The sequence below is a fragment of the Strix uralensis genome, chromosome 4 (assembly GCF_047716275.1).
Source record: "Strix uralensis isolate ZFMK-TIS-50842 chromosome 4, bStrUra1, whole genome shotgun sequence".
Taxonomy (NCBI): Eukaryota; Metazoa; Chordata; class Aves; order Strigiformes; family Strigidae; genus Strix; species Strix uralensis.
This window is the reverse complement of record NC_133975.1, coordinates 15,618,637-15,633,163: the sequence shown is the minus strand read 5'-3', so window position 1 is coordinate 15,633,163 and position 14,527 is coordinate 15,618,637. Positions and strand designations below refer to the sequence as shown.

Sequence of the window (14,527 nt, the reverse complement as noted above, 5' to 3'; positions counted from 1 at the left end):
GAAATTCAGGGGTGTTTCTGTAAGGTGGGGCAGTAATTTTTTCTACAGTCATTATTATCCCATTTTCTTGCTAATGTGATCTCTGCAGGAGCCATCTGGACCTAAGAGATTTTGGCCCAGATGAAAGGCTTCCCACCTTAGTATAGTTCGACCTTCACTAGTGCCTCCCTACAGTCCCAGGCTAAGCCCACTGCATTCACCAACTTTTTGCTGGGAAAGGAAAAATACTACCAGGGCATGTGACCAGGAGCCAGAGGAGTACAAGGAGGGAGGGTTGCATCAAGTTCACCTGTGGTAGGTCATACAGGGCAGCAGAGGGTATAAGTGTTGAATCGTTAATGCCAGAGCAATATTGATGCCTGGTGTTGGTATTGAGAATACTTTTAGATGTATAATGCTACTTGATACCAGTATCTTGCCTGTGACTAAGCAGGACACATGCACATGTTTCCCCCCACCCAATATTGCTTGTCTGTAGAAAGAGAATTGTAGCATGAACCATTGGGTCACTATCGCTGTGTTAGTGCTGGGACCTCATAGCATGTGATCTGTAGGATCAGGAGGTGAAGTGACCACTTCAGGGGGACATCCTGAAGCAAAAGCTTACATGACCCGTGCCCTGGCCACTAAGTTCAAAGGGGCCCACAGATAGTGTGTCATACTAAATGTGTATGCCTTGTGCAGGGATGGCATGACTCTAAAATACCTTATCCTGGAGGTTTTACAGATAGCTGTGTGGTAGCTATGATGGTGATGGACAATAATCACACCCACACTAATGATGGTAATATTTACCTGCCATAGATGCCCTAAGTTCAAGAGTTACAATACTTAAAACTAGGATTCAGAGTGTGAATTTTCAGTTTCACAAAAGTAACATTCACTTTCCACACATGCATTACTGCATTAAATATATTTGCTACCCTATTTCTAAAGAAGTGCTAAACAACAAAAGTCAACAGAAGAAAGTGAAAAGAAAATGAAAGAAAGAGGCTGAAGCACATTCCAATTGAGACTGTAGAAACACCAATAGTGAGCCCTGAAGTCATGCCATATCTATTCATAAAAGAAAAAAAAAAAATCTCTGAAAATACCTTTCCAGAGTTATGCAATACAGGTATTTAATTCTGTAAAACTACCATCTCAGGTTTAAAGTACAACCACTTGGGTATTGCTCCAGAGGCCTGTTTCCTCAGGGCAGCTAGCCAAGTCTGTGATCACTCTTGCAAATATAAAATAAATACAACACTTCATGAGAGTTCAATGTCCAATTCAAAGCCTACCACCCCTCTTGAGTACAAGAAGAAATGCCAATCAAGTCATTAATCAGGGTGCACTTCAGGACTAAGTCTTGCTCTTTGCTTCGCAACACAGATTAGTGTTAGTCTTTGAAAGCCAGATACTGTACCTGCAGAGGACAAAGTTTAAAGTATAATGATTATTCCATTAACACTGCTGAAAGAGTATGGAAAGGGATAGAAGTCTCCTAGGAAAAAAAACCCAAAAAATTACTTCATCAGGAACATTGCTACATCTACTATTGGTGCTGTATAATCCTTTTACATGCGCTTTGCTGTTCCTTGTACCTTTCTCCTGATGTTGTATGTGAAATAACATCTACCGTGTTTGAATAAATCAACATTGTTTTGGAACATCTGAGAAAAAAAAATCCATCTTTTTTTTAATCTTGCTTGAGCCTATTTGCATAGGGAAATACGGCACTCATTGATGAGTGTGTGAGACTTACCATCACAGAATATTTTAGATGAAAACTTCATTTCTTTGGGGCTCAAAGATGATCATTTCATGTTTCCTTGTCTACATGCATTTTCAGACCCAGTTTCTGCAGAAAGCCAGGATTCTCATTTTCTGTTGTCATCCACACAGGTTTCAAATGTCTAAAGAGAAATAAGATGGGGTAAGGCATATTTTTATGTATCTTTCTTCTGCTTTATCTAGCATGGCTGACCAGACATTTAGGAAAGTTCACACATGCACCCCACAAGTAAGAGGCTGTATATCAAAACTATTTAGACGAATATCCCTTCTCCTTTCTCTTTTTCAAAGTCTGTGAGTCTAAAGCCCTAATTTAGCTCACATTATGAATGAAATTTTTCAGGAGTATATTAGTAGATGTTCTCTAATACATTAATAAAGTAATAAAAAGTACAATTAAGGCAAAAGTATTAAACTGACATATGTCAACAAAGTGTGTTGAACTTGCTACTAGGTATATACCAACTGAAATAGTTGCAAGTATGTGCCCCTACAGCTGTTAACATTATTCTTTTCTCATTCTTAACCCAGTAACTTTTATTTATATGGCTCTGCACAAATGCCCAGTTATGCTGGAAAGATTATATGTTCAATGTTAATTCCTTCATTTTGCAATTGCATTAGAAAAGCCAGTTACAGATAGAAGTCACGCAAATATCTTATGAGTGAAAAAAACTTTTATTAGTATTTTGCTTACCAAAAATAAATGAAATTGCATTTATGTGTCCTAGAATATTAGCAAAGAAGAGCAGTACTCTCTTTTCTTGCAACAATAACCCATACACAGTAAATTTTCTACTTAACTACCACACAACAGTTGATGCAGTTTTTAAGTTAATAGTGCAATAAACTCAACAGTGATGCTGCAGATTTTAAATGCCTTCTGGGATATATAAAATATGCAAGTCAGGGCGGGGAGCAGCTGGATGCATAGGAACAGCTGGTCTCATTGGTCTGAGAACACTTTTTTTTTTAATGGTACAGGACGTGAAATTTTTGGCTTGGGTGTCACTGTGTTGTCTATGAAAGCAATGTCTTCAATTAACTTCCAAGTCAATAATCCTATCATAATGACATCATCTTTTAACTAACTATTGACATCATGCTCTGCCAAAACATGGCTTAAGAGCCAAACCCCAAACAGCAGGTGCCTGAGGGATCCCTTAGTATAAAAATAAATTGTAATACAACTCAGAAACATAGCTTCAATTATGAAGGCACATGGCTTGAACAAAGGACTGTTCTGAAGTGAATGGCAAAATTCTTCTTTATTTAATTTGGATGAGGGTTACAGAAACAGGAACGTGTATGCATTCACAGTAAAACAGCAGAACAACTAACATGCCCTCCCCTTCTTGGTTTTCAGTCAATCAGTCAGCAGCATTTCAACAATAATTATCAGGTAAGCTTCTAGGACTCAACAGAGTTCAGTCCAGATACACTCAGTTACAAAAGGAAGAGTTCTTGCAGTATTTCTTACACCAGATTTCTCAGGGTACCTCTACTGAATTTTGTGAAATTCTTCCTTCCTCTCCAGTTTGCTGCTGTATCACATCTGTTCTATAATTAACTATTATATTAATACTCTAAGAAAATAGTTCCATGAACTGATGATATTTTTATAGAATACTGCTCAAATGAATGGGAAATCACAGCATTATGGGGTCCAAAACATACTTTATGTATGTTTGCTCTGATATATTTTAAACTTTAAATGAATAAAATTCAGCTTATTTGATTTGCATCATTGCATTATAGGAAGAACTATTGTCACACTATCACAGGCGAGTAGTTATCATCTAATGCATTTGGTAAATAGAAATGTATAATCAAAGGAACATATTTTTCTTGTTGCTAGAACAGCAGTTATGTTCTTGACAATATTATGAGGCTTTTACCCATACTATGACTGGTAGCAGTATTTCTTTTGAAGTAATGAAAAAGTCTGAGAAACATTCTCTTGATCCATGTAGGAATGGGGTATTTTTTCCCCTTGTGACTTTGTGTAAAGTACAAAGAGCAAGAATGCAAGTTACGTTATATAGTCAGATAACAAAAGTTTACTGAAATGTAACTAAACCAAAAGTAAGATAAGTGTGGATGTGCTGGAAGAAATTGAAACCATACCACGTCTTGTTTATTTCAGTGTCTTATCATTTTCTTGCTTGAATGTGTGTGTTCCTGTGCAAGGGGAATAATAGAGGTGAAAAAAGGACACACTCTGCAGAAAAAAAGACCACCTAGTCCATTTTGACTGTCACGCTGGCTGGGACCAGACAGCCACATGAATGGACAAGGACACTGGGAGTGGATAGTAAGGGATACAGGGGAACCTCTTATCATAGCCTCATTCCCTATGTTCACATCCTTACATATGATGAACAAGCACTCTTAGGAAAAACAGCCTCTTGCCCAGTTCTTGTCTGTGCCACCCAAACAGAGAAAAGGCATCCAAATCCATCTGACTATCAGCTGATTCCAGTGCCTAAAGGCCTCTTTTAAAAAAGTCAGTGCAGTATAATGCAATTAGACTTATTATTCACCTAAGTGTCTAATTTTCCCCTTTTTTGTTTTCAAATTTGTACTAAGTTTTCTATGTGCTACAAATAAAAGGGTTTGATGAATAAATGATTTACAGCCTGCAGGAGGAGAAGAGTTCATATTATACATTTTGTAGACAGGAGACTTGCAAAAGAGGATATTTTCTTATAGAAAAAAAGAGCATCTGTGGATCAATTGGTTTCTTGCTGACTAAGCCAACTGTATATGATACTACTTTTGACATCTTCCTTATTCTTGTGTGGGCTTCAATTATATTAATTCCATAAGATATTTATTATTGCATATAGCTATCTATTGAATACCATACATATGAAGTTTTAGGATGTTGGCATTAGTTTTCTAGGTTAATTATTTAACATCAAATGATGGCAAAATCCTAGTGCCGTTTTTTCATACTTAATAAACTTGAGTCAGCTAATACTCAGGCATTCATAAACTGAAAAGAAAATAATTGAGAAGTTGAACTGCCTCAAATGCTCCTTTTTGTGATTCATACAAGAACTTTTTTTATACAACCTTATGGAAGAAAGTTAAATTTCAAGCACAGTAAATAAGGAAAGGATTTACTATCCCTTACAAATAGGGCAATGCATGAAAAATTGATTTTAACAAGTGAATTAACTGTTCATGATGTTGAATGAGAATTGACAGCTCATGAAAGTGAAAAGTTTGCTTTTCTCCTGTTCTCAGAGCAAAGGTAAAATGGGTGTCACAGCCTCTATGGGGACCTGCAGAGTTCTGATATGTTCCCTCCACCTTATCACAAGCATGAGAGTTTTACTGCCTCTCATCTGTCACGAAAAGATGCTTTTTCTTCTCCTGTGCCTCAGGTTACTAGCCTTGAATTGGTCTGTTTAGCTGTGAGTATACTGGAAATAACAATTTAAACATGAAGGAGAAAGTGGCTTAGTAGAATCAGCTCTCTTCTCCACCTACATAACTGCTTGCCTTATAAACAGTTATGCTGAACCAGCTGGGAGGACAATGTGCCCAGTGCAGACAGCAGGAATACATTACACTGATATTGCTGCTAAACTCTTCATTACCTTATTCAGAAGACAGCTTTGGCATTGTTCCTACTAACTGAAGGACCTCAGCTCTTTAAAATTGCGGCCATTCCACTGGCAGACTGGCCATCATCTCTTGTGTTTGATTGTTTAGTAATAACTACTTGCTGGGGGATGATGCCCCTACATTTCTTTTTCCCCAAACCAGTGATTCAGAATGTGATTTCAGTAGATACAAGCCATGGTTGAACACTCAGAGATACTGTTTAATCTAGCCAAAGCTGGTCAGAGCTGTGCCAGAACAGGAGTGGATTCAGCTGAAAAAGAACCCAAACAAAAACTGTTTTTTCAGCTGCATCAGGTCCCTTGTTCAGGTCATCACACACTTCTGCAAACACAAGTAACCCTGAGCAGATCTGAATGTAAGACAACCTTTCATTCCAAAACTGCCAAAATTTGCTTATTAAACTACAGAAGTTCTGTATTACAAGGTATTACAGCACCTTGAGATATTCCTGACCTCAAATTTGTACTGCCTTGGGACTGGTACAACTTTGTGGGCAGTTATCGTGTGAATTGGATCAAGAAACTGATGTATTTTTTTATACATTTGCTTCAAATCACTGGTCATGCAGAGACAACCAGAGAAGTGGCATGCTGTGGCCATTGTGGGGTTTGATACAAATTTTGCCACTGAATGCTTTATACTGTGACACCACAGCCCTGGTGTGTACATTGCAGCAAGACCTATCTTCACCCATAGACCTGTCTTCTAGTTCAGACCAACCTGGGAACTGACAAATGCTCTTGATAAAAACATTTAAATGGAATGAATGCCCAGAGCTTATTTTTACGTCTTGTCTGATGATAGACATAATATTCAAACACTGTAGATGAGGAAGAGCGGGTGATAAATGACCCTCAAACCTGTCTGTGAGGAGACTGCAACAGTAAAAGTGCCGAATTCCCCACAGCTCTCAAAATGTTCATCTCTCAATGGGTTCTGTTTATTTTTCCATTCAATCCTTAACTTCTTTGTCTGCCAACAAAGGGTAGAGCGTCTAAGATAATTCCTGTTTTTGAAGGACACCTTTAGTATATCTCTTAGCCAATTTCACAAGGAATCTGTGCCACAGCTTCACATTTATAGTTAAATATGTGATAGGTGCAATCAACCACAAAAAGAATGCCCAGAAAATGTCTTTTCTAATCTAAAAGGATATACCATGTTTATGATCATGTTTAACCAAAATTTTAGCAATTGGGAAAATCTTTTTCTAATAAGCAGGATTGTTACCTCATTCTGCTCTCAGATACGCTGTTTAAACCTAGTGCGCCCCATACAATCATCTGAAGAAAGGGAGACAATACTATAGGCCCATAGACATAAAATATACTAAGCAAGCATATCTTCTGAAGTATTGAGAGAGCAGGAAAACCACCTTTTCCTCTTGCTGGTGAACATGTAATTTCTGCTATATTTAATGTCAGACTTGATTTATACCTCTGAGAGGAGAATTGTACTTAGAATATTTTAAATACCGTTAATATCCCTGATAAATTTCCCTTTCTTATCTGTAAAATCAATTTCTGAGAACTTGTTCTTAACTTGGCAAGTGAGGAACGTATCTAAAAAACCCTACAGACAAATGTATCTATAAAACTCTGGCTTCCGCTACAGAGTGATATGACAGTTCTCCTACAAAACTGGTAGAGTGGATTCAGTTAAAGTTGGAAATTCCCAGTCTCACTGAAGTCACCATAGTGAAGTCACCATAGAATATCACCTAGGTGCTAAGGTGAATTCCTCTATGTTCTATCAGCGGCATACATCACTCAAGTATTTTACCACCACTCTCTGGGACCGTCCATCCAGCCAGTGCTTGACCCAGCAGACTGTTCGCTCATCCAGGCCATGGGCAGCCAGTTTTTCTGTGAGAATCCTATGGGGAACTGTGTCAAATGCTTTTTGAAAATCCAGGTAGATAACATCCACAGCTTTTCCCTCATCCAATAGTCGGGTCATCTTGTCATAGAAGGAGATCAGGTTTGTCAGGCAGGACCTGCCTTTCATAAACCCATGCTGACTAGGCCTGATCCCCTGGTTGTCCATTACATGACTTTTAATGACACTCGAGATGACCTGCTCCATGACCTTCCCTGACACTGAGGTCAGACTGACAGGTCTATAGTTTCCTGGATCCTCCTTTCTGCCTTTCTTGTACATGGATGTCACATTTGCCACCCTCCAGTCCAATGGGACCCCCCCAGTTAGCCATGATTTCCAGTAAATCATGGACAGCAGCTTAGTGAGCACATCTGCCAACTCTTTCAGCACCCTTGGGTGTAACCCATCTGGTCCCGCAGACTTGTGTGCATCCAAGTGGTGTAGCAGGTCTCTGACCACCTCCTCTTCAACTGTGCTGACCTCAATCTGCTTCCCCTCCCCATCCCCCGGCTCATGAGGCTGGGTGTCCAGGGAACAGCCAGTTCCACTGCTAAAGACTGAGGCAAAGTAGGCATTGAGCACCTCAGCCTTTTCCTCGTCCTTAGTTACCATGTTTCCCTCTGCATCCAATAAAGGAGGGATATTTTCCCTAATCCTCCTTTTGCTGTTAACGAATTTATAGAAACATTTTTTATTATCCTTAACAGCTGTAGCCAAGTTGAGCTCTAGCTGCGCTTTGGCTCTCCTAATGTTCTCCCTGCATAACTTCACTACAACTTTATAGTCTTCATGACAGACCTGGCCCCTCTTCCAAGGGCAATAGATTCTCCTTTTGTTCTTGAGATCCAGCCAAAGGTCCCTGTTTAGCCAGGCCGGTCTCCTTCCCCTCCTGCTTGTTTTTCGGCACATTGGAACAGCCTGTTCCTGTGCCTTTAAGACTTCGCTCTTGAAGTGTGTCCAGCCTTCCTGGACTCCCATATCCTTCAAGGCAGCCTCCCAAGGGATTTTGTTAATCAGTCTTTTGAACAGGTCAAAGTTAGCCCTCCGAAAGTCTAAGGTGGCAGTTTTACTAACCCCTCTCTTTGTTTCTCCAAGGATCGAAAACTCAATCATCTCATGATCACTGCACACTAGACAGCCTCCAACCTTTACTTCCCCCACAAGCTCTTCCCTGTTCACAAGAAGCAGGTCCAGGAGGGCACCAAGCTTCATCCACCTCACTGCTTTGGTTGGGAGGTCTATAGCAGAATCCCACAGCAAGATGTGTTTTATTGGTCCTTAACCTAATCCAAACACTTTCAACCCCATTATCGCTATACTTGATTTCTGAGCTGTCACAGCATTCTCTTACATACAGAGCCACTCCACCACCTCTCCTTCCCTGTTTATCCCTCCTGAAGACCTTGTAGCCATCGATTGCAGCACTCCAGTCATGTGAGGCATCCCACCACGTTTCTGTTATAGCTACTATGTCATAGTTCTCGTGCTGCATCTTGGCTTCAAGCTCCCCCTGTTTGTTGCTCATACTGCATGCATTGGTATAGATGCACTTGAGATGAGCTAATGAATCCAACACCTTTTTGTGAGTGTGGGCCCCATTCCCTACCAGACCCTTCTGAGGTGCTTCCACGGTTTCTAAACATCTTTCCCATCTCTCAAATGAAGTGGCAGAGGGAGAGCCCTCACCAGTCCACCATCCTTCAAGCTTTGGCATGCTTCCCTTGAGCTTATTCCTAACAGGGCCAGTTATCTCCCTGTCCCCTCTCATATCTAGTTTAAAGCCTTGTCAATAAGCCCTGCTAACTCCTGCCCCAGAATACTTTTCCCCTTCTGGGACAGCTGCATCCTACCGTCTCATTTGTCAGACCCCTTTTATAAGACCCCTGAAATACAACCAGTGTTACAGTGGAGAATGACATTCAAGTTCTGTTTAAAGCCATACAAAAAGCAGACAAGTCAATGTTTTTGAGGAAACCAAATGCAAACTTCTACCCTTAAGAAGGACAATGAAAACTTTAATGTGTAGGTAAAACAGGAACTTATTTTTAAGCACATGCACCAGAGCCCTACATGGTAAACCATGCAATTTACCTTGCTCTGAAAATGGAAATGCTGCAGAATATATCAGTGTCTCAAAATGAAAGAAAAAGAATAAGTATTTTAAATCAATGCCTTTTGACAGTATATTCGGCCAGAAATAGATACCTTGTAAATTTGCCTAGTGAGAAGTTGGCAGGTAATTTTTATTTTTAATAAATTTAAATATTTTTTAAAAACAGCATGTTTTTAAAGGTATTTATGTATCTGGAAATGCAGAAAGGTAACCACTGGAATTTTCAAAAGCACCTTCGTAAGTACCAGATTCTTTTTAGGGGCTTGAATACCGTGGCTCTGATAGACTCCTGAAGGCTTTGTGAATATTGTCAGAGGAAAATGGTCTCTACGTTCTGAAAAAAAAAAACAAACAAACAAAACAAAACAACAACAACAAAAAAAGCCAACCAAACAAACAAACAAACAAAACAACCAAAAAACAACAAACCAACCAACCAACCAACGACATGGAGTCCACAACTGGAGAAAAAATGCTACATTTTAAATATCTCCAAACTGAAGTCATTAAAACAAAATCTTCTAATCTTTAAAGACACCTAACACTTAAAGGAAGATCATTTCAGTGTAGAGAGTATAATTTCTCTGTCTATGCCATCTCCAGTGACAAGTTTGCTCTCTCCAGTGATAAGCTCTCTGTAGCTTAGCTGAACCTTTTCTGAAGTCTTGCTTTCTCCTTAGGCAAAAGTTAAAAAAAACCAACGAGGGCAGAGAGGACCTACATCAGCTCTACTTTCTATGGAACTATTGCAATCATATCACAGGAATTTAGCATTATAGGAAGTTAAATAATGGAAGAAACCCAAATCATCAAATAAAATACACAGACATTAAACATATACTAGACTTTTCCAGATGATAAACCAAACTTTCAACTCATTTAAATCAACACAGATTCATTAAAGCCAACACACTTTGTTATCATGTACTTTTCACTATTGGAAAAGGGACTTGAAGAAAACAAAAATTATGTGTAGTTGTTCCATAATCCTTCTGCACTTCTGAAATGGTGTAAATGAATTTATTAAAATGAGACTAAAGTCTTCCCTCCCTGGTCCCAGAAAACAACAACAAGGTTGTTTAGCCATCCTTCTTAAACTAGCCAAACTGTATGACAGCAAAAGAAAACTTTAAAATTCCATAGCAGAGTTGGTTAGAGCCAGATACCTTTCAAAGAACAAGAAATCATGTAGAAATTATCTAGACTCCAAGTGTTCATGAAAACAACTCATGTCTCATAAAATCCCCTCTACCCAAATTAGCACATTTCAGCTTTTAGTTACTGCCTGTCAATCCAATGTATGCTATGTAAACTCTTCTACAGAGCTAATTTAAAACCATGCCTGCTCTACAAATTTTCCAGCAGGACAGATCTGCTAACTTAATATGTTGTTTTACAATTTATCACAAAAAAGACAATGAAGTTAAATGCAGCAGAAGGATGCAGATAGTCCCAACAGTTATGGTTCATTGATGGTGTGTTCTGCAGCCCAAACTAAAGATTTGTAGTGGATCAAGTTATTTTTCTTTTATATCCCTAGAAAAGTCTACTAAATTACACATATTTTGACACCTGTAATTCAAGCATAAGGGAGAGACAGCTAATGAATTAAAACAGATTTTTCCTCTAGCTTTCTTGGAGCTTGTCTATCAGTAAAGAAGTTACCAGGGATTTTTTGCCTTTTCTAGTATATTAAGCAAATGCCTCATGCAAAGGAAATTCCAGTTTTCTTCTCTCTATTTCATACTCCAAAACAAAACAAAAATATGCAGGAGTTGTTACTGAGACAAATGACAATTTGCTCATACAGGCAAGCAATTCAACAATAAGACAAAGCAGACAACTGCAGATTGGTTTACAAGATGTGGATCATAAGAACAGTCATCTTTCCTTTGAAAGGCACCTATTTATCACCTGCTAACAACTTTTTAGCCTCCATGGACAATCTCTGAGAAAAAGCAATGATTTCTAATCTGACTGTCCAGGTTAAAATGCTAGTCTGAAATCCAGAAGCAGCCACAGCCACTGCCCTTTATTGAATGAAACATGTCTGAAGGTTCATGCTGACCTGATAAGAGAAGTCTCTCAGATGATGAACATGGTGAACAGAGAAAGACTTTCATAAACTGCAGAGCAAGGCCATGACTGTGCTCAGATGCCAGCTGTGGTTTAGATAAGAGGACACAGAAATGTAGAGTTGCTAAGCATTTTTGCCCTTTTTTTTTTTTTTTTTTTGTTATATAATTCATATACATGTTCATGGAAGAAAGAGAACCAGCTCTGTCTGTAACATCTCCAGAGGAATACTGTGGAATGTCTAACTATTCTCCCTCAATTTGGTCTAGATCAAGAGGTGTCCTCTAAAGGGCTCTCTCCTGACACATGATGTTACCATCAAATGTAGGTTAGCTCAAGAGGAAAAGGTGAAAGTTAACACAAACTTCAGGGCTGGTCATTAGTAGCTATCCCACAACAGTCATTTTCATTGATTCCTTTCACGAGATGGCTTTATTTACTGCGTACCTCAATAGAGATTTTCTCTCAAAATCATGCAGATATGGTCTCACTGAGACATGGTGGTGCTGTTCTTACTGCATGTGTGCTAAGGCCACTTGTCTTGATTGTCAGCTGTGAAAAAAAGATTCAGGAAAGCAAAATGTAGCTATAGGTGAACCATGATATAAGGACAACAGGGACTATACTGCCCTGCTTCTGCCTATTTCTGTAGAAACCATGAAGAGGAGAAGAAAATAGTGGACAGGAAGAAAAAGGTGTTGCATCAGTGAGGTCAAAGATTATTTTTATTACATTTATAGATCTAGCTAAGTTAAGCTAAAGATAGCACTACATTCTTTTCTAATAAAGCCAACAAAGAAAGCAAACAGATACATAAAATATAGCAATATAAAATGTTTGTAAATAAAATAATAAACTGCTGAAAGGATCAAGCTTTTCAATATTTTTGAAGTGCTTATATTGATATTTCATTTGCAAGAGGTAACAATGTTCCTTTAAATCACTGAGAGTAATTGAACAGATCTGGCTGTAGATTGCTTGCTGTTCTGAGGATTAAATATAGGAAATGTAAGTCGCCATTCTATAGTTAATGGTCCCATAAAATAAACAAAATCTTACTCTGCTTGACTTTTGTGGGTATCAGAATTAAAATTATTTTTTCACTTAAATAAACTGGTATCAAATCATTTAAAAGCTTATACACTTTCTAGCAAAATGTACTTCATGTCTTCTTACAAAAAGTAAGCAATGCACTGTGCCATACCTTTTACAGTACTGTTTGCAGAAATAATGTCCCATTGCTGTTCTCCCTGATTGGCTGTAAAAAACATGTACAGGATTTAAACAATGTCTGAAAGTCCTTGACAACATTACTTCAGATGTCCAGATGATGTATAACAAAAATCTTTACAGCTTTGCTTGCAAAACCAGTCACGCAATGCTGAATTTTTTTGTGCTATACTTTCTGCTAAGTGTAATTTAGAACATGCTTGCATTAATGTTGTCAGGCAAGACTCCAAAATAGAATAAAAAAACCTACGGGTAACTCACCATCATTCTTTAAAATTGCATGACTACTTATGTATGAAATCAGATTGGGGTTCTGGAAAGGAGATATAATAGGATTTCCTCTAAGGATCCCTATGAAGATGTTTTGGGAAGCAAACAGCTTTTCTCCAGATCTTGTAATTAGACCTCTTAAATCATATCATTCCAACAATTATCACTACTACAACTTGCCCTCAGCTCCTAATGCCTTTCAAATCAGTGATTTTTGAAGCAATGTAACTGGAGTTAAAGAGCTCAGATGAGCTACTTGCTAGAGATATAAAAGGGACTCCACTCAAATTTTAATGGCTTAACTATTCTGAATTCTTCAAATATTCTACAGTTTGCCTATAATGCCTACAGTTTCAAGGACACTGAAATTGTTCTGAAGAACAAAGAGACTAGGGTAACACATTTTAAGCAAAATTAATATTGGCTTAGTAGAATTAATATAACATATTTTATTCTGACTATACTTTTCTGAATATAGCAACCTGGTTCAACATTTATTGCCCCTTCAACTCTTGTTCTACTCAAATTAAGGGAGCCAAAAAAAGCCACAAGTGTTCACCGAAAACATTTGTGCTTCCTAGAAGCTGATCAGCAATAAATGTAATACAATACTATTAACATGCTGTAAACAGAGTTCAAATTTAATCTTTTATGCACTTGTGAATACAAAGCAGCAAAGGATGCAGAAGAATAGCTTTGCAAGAAATCCTCTTTTACTGGTTAAAGAATAGATAAAAAATAAAACAAATAGAGAATAGATAACAAAGGTTAAACAATGTAATGTTTTAGTTTTCTGTGTTGCTCAACACAGATAACTTCTGTACAAGGTCACTCTGGATAAAACAGACAGAATCTAAATTGTCTATAATCATCTTGCCAGTCCTCAGTCTGCCTTTTTTGAATCTGAGCCCTAGAAGAATCCAGATTTATACCCTTTTTATTAACATAATACTAGAGAAGCAGTTATGAACATCGGTCACAGCTAATAAATATCTGAAACTCTTTCTTTTGGATCTTCCTGAATATACTTCAAAGTTGCTAGACCTTAATTCCATTTCTCTTGGGTGGGATTCCACAGCTTAACCTCTCCCAGGCTTTATCTGGGACACAATAAGATGTTGGTCATGATTATTTTCTCCAATATATCTACAGATTTATATCTATATGACAACACAGTGATCACATCTGCAAAACAAGAAGAAAAACATTAATCTCTTGAAAGGTAGGAACATCTACAGAACTGTTTGAAAGCTTTGATTTTCCCCCGAACTGAGCTAACCTCATTCCTGGAGGTAAAGCAAAACAAACCCAAAAAAGACCCAACACTCCACTCAGATCACCATACATGATGTCTCCCCATGTCTCTTGCAGTCTGACTCTCAACTTTCCATTGATTCATCTCGCATGGCCTTTTCTAATCTATTTGTGTCCCCTCCCCTTTTCTAATGTATTTGAAGTTTCAGATCTCTGCTGAACCCAGACATAGCCCTAGGAATAGTATCCCATTTCAGCCTATATGGAGCCAGTTTGACTCCCAGTAGCCCA

The 14,527-nt window shown here is 38.2% G+C and overlaps 1 long non-coding RNA gene across 1 annotated transcript in view; it reads right to left on the bottom strand.

The window, feature by feature from the left end:
• LOC141942482 (uncharacterized) overlaps window positions 1-14,527 on the bottom strand; it is a 50,078-nt gene that overhangs the window by 935 nt on the left and 34,616 nt on the right. Inside the window, exons 2-4 of the long non-coding RNA XR_012628635.1 lie at window positions 12,687-12,740; window positions 1,748-1,898; window positions 1,409-1,486 (exon numbers count right to left, since the gene is read on the bottom strand). This is a non-coding gene — a long non-coding RNA (uncharacterized LOC141942482). The remainder of the gene's footprint in view (window positions 1-1,408; window positions 1,487-1,747; window positions 1,899-12,686; window positions 12,741-14,527) is intronic.